The sequence below is a fragment of the Choloepus didactylus genome, chromosome 14 (assembly GCF_015220235.1).
Source record: "Choloepus didactylus isolate mChoDid1 chromosome 14, mChoDid1.pri, whole genome shotgun sequence".
In the NCBI taxonomy this organism is placed as follows: Eukaryota; Metazoa; Chordata; class Mammalia; order Pilosa; family Megalonychidae; genus Choloepus; species Choloepus didactylus.
The window spans coordinates 91,178,737-91,185,597 of record NC_051320.1 but is presented as its reverse complement, the minus strand read 5'-3'; the positions used below and the strand labels follow the sequence as shown (position 1 = coordinate 91,185,597).

General features: G+C 40.5%; 1 pseudogene; it reads left to right on the top strand.

Moving 5' to 3' along the window:
• Positions 1 to 5,652: 5,652 nt before the first annotated feature.
• Positions 5,653 to 6,421, top strand: LOC119508909 (annotated as a pseudogene).
• Positions 6,422 to 6,861: the final 440 nt, after the last annotated feature.

The window sequence follows — 6,861 nt, the reverse complement described above, 5'->3', positions numbered from 1 at the left end:
TACACTGATTAAAAAAAAAAAATTAGGGTAAAATAAAAGAATAAAAAGTTTGTTCTCTGATCATGATGGAATAACCTAGAGATCAATCACAGAAAGATAGCTGGTAAATCTCCCAAATATTTGGAAATTTAACACAATTCTAAATATCTCATGGGTCAATAAATAAGTTTCAAGAAAATTAGGACATATTTTGAACTGAATGAAAATTAGATATATCATATCAAAATTTGTGGAATGCATCTAAACCAATGTTTAGAGGCATATTTATAGCAAATTAAAAAGACCACAAATCATTAACTTAAGTTTTCACCTCAAGGTGAAAAAGAAGAGCAAGTTAAATACAAAGCTAGAAAAAAAGAAGATAATTAAAATAAGACAAAAATCAATGAAACTGGAAACAGATTATCATAAAGAAAAATCAAAAGAAGCAAAAATAGGTTCTTCAAAAAAGATCAGTAAGTGTTATAAACTTATGGCCAAATTGACACAGAAATACAGAAAGAAAACATAAATCACCGATATCAGGAATGAAGGAGGAAAAAATCACTCTAGGGCCAATAAATATTAAGAGAACAATAAGGAAATGCTAAAGCAACTCTATGTGGATTAATTCAACAACTTAGATGAAATCAACCAACTTGAAAGATACAAACTACCAAATCTCACTCAAGAAGTAGGCAACTTATGTTAATAGTCTTATGTCTATTAAAGAACTTGAATTAATACCTAAAATCCTTCCAACAAAGAAAACTCCAGGCCCGGGTAGTTTCACTGGTAAATGCAATCAACATACAAAAAAAAACTAATACGTGGACACACATGCACACAGACCCACTCACACATGCACACACTCACACACTTGCATTCACACCTGGGTCTTCGCCAAGCCTTTACCCTTCCCCATCATTAGCCTCCGAATCCCTCTCACGGGAACTCTGTGTTGGCTTTCTGGTTGTCCCCCAGCCGGGCACACCTCTATGTCTGACGCATGGACAAATAATCACACATTCTGGTGTATGTTCTGGTTAAAAGCTGTGACTTTTAGGAATCTCAACACCGGATCTGGTCACAGATGGCTTCCTCTAGAAATTGTGGGTGAACATGTTTTGGCTCTTCACAACCCAAAAGAGAAATAAAAACAAGCAAACAAAAAACAAAGCAAAACAGCAACAAACGCCTCCAGTCTAGAGAAAGAAGTTCTCCATGGCGGATCGTGGATACCCCTTCCTCTTTCAAACCTTACCTGAATGCGAGCCAAGGAGTCCACTCAGGTGCAGATCCTAACAAGCCAAAGAAAGACTCACATCAGATCCCTGGGTGAAGGAAGAAAAAGATAAGAATAAAGAGAACGAAGGAAGAAAGAGGGTGGAAGACAGAGGAGGCCGTCAGGAGTCAAGGAGGATAAGTGAAGGCTGCAATGATTTACAAATGCAAACGTGAGATAAAAAGCAGGCAGTCTTTGACGAAAGTCGCTGAAGACATTTTTTTAAATTTTTTAAAATTACTTTAGTTTGAAATCATGACCAAGTGTACATTTAAAAATCTCTATGTTCTGTGATAAATTGCACTAATTTTTTTTTTTTTTAATTTCTCACCAGGCTCTGTAATAAAGCACACAAATTCAGGGGCAATGTGGTTTAAATTACGAGCCACCACCACCATCCCACCACCCTGTCCAGTAAGGTTATAGTACGAACACCCTTGTCTGTTTCCCCAGGCCACACCAGAATGAAAGCAAATTCAGGGTCACGACAATGATCACTTTGAGGTTTCTTGTCTTCTCCTCCATTGCTGGGGTTTACCCCCAAAGAAGCTTTGTGAGTGTCTCAGGCCTGCCCCTCTCAGCTATCTCACATGCCTGTTTCCTCTCCTGCCTGCGTCAGCTCTCTGCATCCATCTGTTTCCAGCTTCTGATGCCTCCAAGTTCACCATCAAGGAACTAAAGCGTCAGGCGGCCCCGTGAAACCACTTCCCATTGCTTCTGGAGTTCCATCTCCTGTATGTGTGGACCCACTGGGGTATGGAGGGAGAGAGATGATCAGGACTCCACGATCGTTGACGGTGTCCGTCCCCAGCAGCCTCCCTGGGAGCAAGGCGTCATCATATACACTCCAGGGGCGCTCTGTGAAGCCTCCCCCAGGCCACAAGCTTCCTCTGTGTTCCCCCAGTACTTGTTTCATAAGATGATATCATTCAACCATCAGAACCATCATGTGATAGAGAAATATTATATATGTTTTAAACATAAGAAAACTTGAGGTATGAAGAGATTAAGCAACTTTCTCAATGGTGAATCAAACTTTGAACCTAGAGCCTATTCAATTAATTGTGATTTAGCACTTATAACTGCAATACAGTTTTTTTTCTCATTTTTGTCAGTCTCCCGTCTTAGACTGTAAACTGTCAGGTTTAAGTCATTCTTGAATTCACGTTACCCATCCCACATCCAACATACCAGCATAGAGCCACATAACTCAGTTAAATCCTTTTCCATGTGGCTGAATCCTGTGCAATTCAGGCTCTATTTAAACATGGCATTCCAGGAGAGACTTCTCCTGACACTTACCCTCCTTTAGAATCTAAGGTTATAGATGCCCATAGCTCCTTATAATCGCTCTTATCACAGCACTCATATTTAACCACATGTATTTACTATCTTAAGGTTGGGAACAACTGTCTCATTCACAATTGTACCCCCAGTACTCAGTACCTATTTCAGTGATTGACACTAAGCATGTGCATAACATATATTTATGTAAGAGAGAAGTTAATAAATTTCGATGCATATATTGATTAACCTGAAAGTTTAGTAAAAATTTAGATATATTAGATTCAGTGGATTGGTGATGGGGCCTAGGAATTAGCAATGTTTCAAGCAATTTTCATATTTTGATGTAGAAGTACATTTAACAGAGTGAATTAACGCTTGGTTGAATGGATGGATGGTTGGATAACAATGAACACATCATTTAGCCACTTAATTAATGAGTGGAAAAATAAATAATAGTCCAAGCTGAGGCCAAATCTGAGATTGTGTTGACTACACTAAGATTCAACTCTCCCACGAGTCTAGTCTGAACAAGCAGCAAGTCTTCCCTGTTCTCTGATAATCATCATATTTTATGCACCCCATCAACACTCCAGAGGAAGCTTTTGTACTAAATCTTTATAGAAACAAATAATTGGAAACAAGGCAAAGTCATAATAGACTTGAAAGTAAACACTCGGTTGCTGTTTAAATAACTATCATCTCGCCAAATGTGAACTTCTGAAGACCAACACCAAATAAATGCAGAGAACATATCTATTAGCTGAAAATGAATAAAACAGTATTTATGAAATGAGTAATGTGGATTTGATTAATGTTTATAAATGTGTTTACATATGAATTGAATATTAACCTATAGCTTGAAAGGGTTTAATTAGCCTTGGAATATTGTTTTGAAGCACAATGAAAAATAACCAATCCACAAAGGGAAAGGCAAAGGATATCTGCAAGCACAAATGAGGTCAATTAATTAAGCAATTTGCATACATTTGAATGGTTATTTTCAGGGCATTTTTTTGACATTTAGCTCTCCCTATTCCCACACTGTGTTTCCAATGTTCTATTTATACAACACATCAATCATCCAGACTCACTGAGTGCATCGTGATCAGCTGAAGAGCAACTCTGGAGCCCACAGCCTTCCTAAGAACCAGTCAGCTATGCACCAGAGACACAGCAACTCATCCCAAAGAGCCTGGAATGACAATGAGGGGGAATCAAAACCAAGACAATAAGTTTGATATAGAACCAGAAAATATTGGTGCACAGCAACTGAACATAGTAGGAGCACAATAATTATTTGTTTAATGAGTGAATGAATGAAAGAAAGCTGTAATGGATTTTAAAGATCACTGGATACAGCGTTTTTTAAAAGATAATTGCATATAGTATTTTTTAAACATTTTATAATCCTTGACAATGCTTTAGCCATCTGTATCTTGCTCATACCCATCTCTCAGGAAGATTTTGTGAAGTCTTACTTTATTTCAATTGTTTTATAAAAATAATATGCATGTTCAATATGCTTCTACAAATGAATTATTTTGGCTCTCTGGGTTTTGATACACTCCCACACAGGATTTCCTACCATCTCCAATACTGAGTCAACATTATAGAGGCCCCTAAAGCAAAATCAAACAGCTAGGGAATCAGATAATGGTAAGATTAACTAGATACACAATGATACCCATACTCGAGCACCCAATGAATGCAAAAGGAGGCCACTGTCAATCAAATGCCCGAGAACTAGCAGTGGAGCAGAGGGAAGAGTAGCAGTGCCATCAAGAAAGAACCCCCTCTTTACACACATCGTAATGCATCCTATTGTGCAAAATGTTACACACACATTATTCAACATCAGTTTGTGAAGGAAAAATGGAAGGTGCTATTGTCTCCATTTGAAGTGGGAGGAAACTGGGTTCTTTTCATTGGAGTTGGGTATCTGAAGCTCTATCATTGCCACACTCAATTCTTATCCTCAGGGTTGTCAACCTTCGGGCCAAGAAATGGTGCAGAGATTAGTGCAGAAAAAAAATCCATCTGCTAATAGTGGAGTTGGCATTGTGTTTTGCTGTCTGAGCATCCCCCTGCGTGTTTTGATTGCAAGCACACTAGAAAGTATGTATATCTGTCAGTTGCCACCCCCCCGCAAATATTCCTAAGTTATTGGCTAATACCTATAAATACTTGACAGTGGACAGAGCTTTTCTTTCCACAGAGGAAAATCAGAACAAAGAGCATGATAATGCTAAGTGCAGTAACTGTTTAGACCAACAATAAAAAGTAAAGTATATAGGAGAATAGTAAATCCTGTTGTGGTGCTTGGAGCTATGTATCCCAGAAAAACATGTTCTTAATCTTAATCCATTCCTGTGGGTGTGAACCCATTGCAAATGGGTCAATATGTAGTGAAGTCAATCTTCACCCACTTTACAACTTGTCAGTATCTGAATCCAGATGATCTCTCTTATAAGTCTCTAAACCAAAATGTTTGTCATTTGAGTACTGAATTAGATATTGTGAGAAGTATGAGAGCACAGTGTAAAGTGTACTGAATTTGGAGTGAGATCTTTTGGTTAAAAAGGGAAGGGGAATTAATATATTGAGAGCCTGCGACACACCAGATATTGTACTAGACTCATTGAAAAGCATCAGCAAATTGAGTTGTCACAATAACTTTTTGAAGAAGAATTTATTCCAGTTTTACTTGTATTGCAACTTAGCCCCATGAGTGTACTTAAAATATGTCCAGTTTCCCTTAATTAATAAACAGCAAAGCCATTCTTTGAGCACCAATCTGCTGGTTCTCAAATCCCAGATTTTCACTTTCGGCTCCACTACCTTCTAACCATGGGATCTTTGGAACAAAACTTACTGTCTCTGCAATGCTCTCCTTTCTTTTGTAAAATGGACAAAGACTTCACCAAGTTTCCCTTGCTATTTCTCAAGTATTGTAGGGATTAATTTTATGTAACAAGGAAGTGCTTTGCATTTGGAATGCCTTAGTTTGGGCACTTTTATGGCCTTAGGACTCTAAATTTGTAACCAAATAAACCCTCTTTATAAAAGCCAAAAAAAAAAAAAAAAAGTGTATACAACAGTGTATGGCATCGAGGAAAACAGAGACCAAACTTGTGATAGGCTGTCTCAAAACCCTCCTCTTCGTCGACTCCTTCGTCTTCTGGATCACTGGGGTGATCCTGCTGGTGTTGGAGTCTGGGGCACACTCACACTGGCCACCTATGTTTCCCTCCTTGCTGAGATCCCCACCAATGTTCCCTACGTGCCCACTGGAACTGGCACCACTATCACTGGTTTTCAGCCTGTTTGGAAGCTTTGCTACATGCCACGGCAGCCCATGGATGCTGAAACTGTATGCCATGTTTTTGTCCCTGGTGTTCCTGGCTGAGCTAATAGCTGGCATTTCAGGGTTTGGGTTTCATCATGAGATCAAGGACACCTTCCTGAGGACTTACACGGATGCCATGCAGAATTACAATGTGAATAATGAGAGGATCCAGGCAGTGGATCATGGGCAGAGAAGCCTGAGCTGCTGGGGCTTGCAGAACTATGCCAACCAAAAGCCCAGCCCCTACTTCCTGGAGCACAGCACCCACCCACCCCACCCCACCCCACTCCAGTTGCTGCAGGAATGAAACTGATTGCAATCTCCAGGAGCTACACAACCTGACCACGGCCACCACCAAAGTTAACCAGAAGGGTTGTTAAGATCTGGTGACTAGTTTCATGGAGACTAACATGGAAATCATTGCTGGTGAGGCATTCAGAATCACGTTCTCCCAGTTGATCGGCATGTTGCAGGCCTGCTGTCTGTCCCGGTTCATCATGGCCAACCAGTAGGAGATGGCGTAAGAAGTCTTTCAAGAATGACGGAATAAGAGACCCGTTTCAAAAAGGAACTTCAGCAATCTTTGAAAGACTTCCAAAGAACGTTAAAGCACAGCAGATAATACACGGCACCCGCACCCCTTTACCCCACCCCACCCCCAGCATGAAGCCAACACCCCCACAGAGTCCCTGCCCTTCAGCCCACATCACATGTTGTCTTCCATTCAGTGAAGCCCCGTTGTGCCACAGAGTGTAGCCAGGTCCCCCTGTAGCTCGTCCCAGTGGATGCCACCCCCAAGACCCCGTGTCTGCCAGCCCCTCCATCTGTCCTTCGCCCAACTGCAGCTCATCATAGGTGACTGGTCACTTCACCATCACTGGCCTCATTGGGCCCCGCATGCCGTGTGGGAGGCTCCAGTTAGCCCTTTACCATGAGAGATAAATGCCACACTCCTTTATGTAGT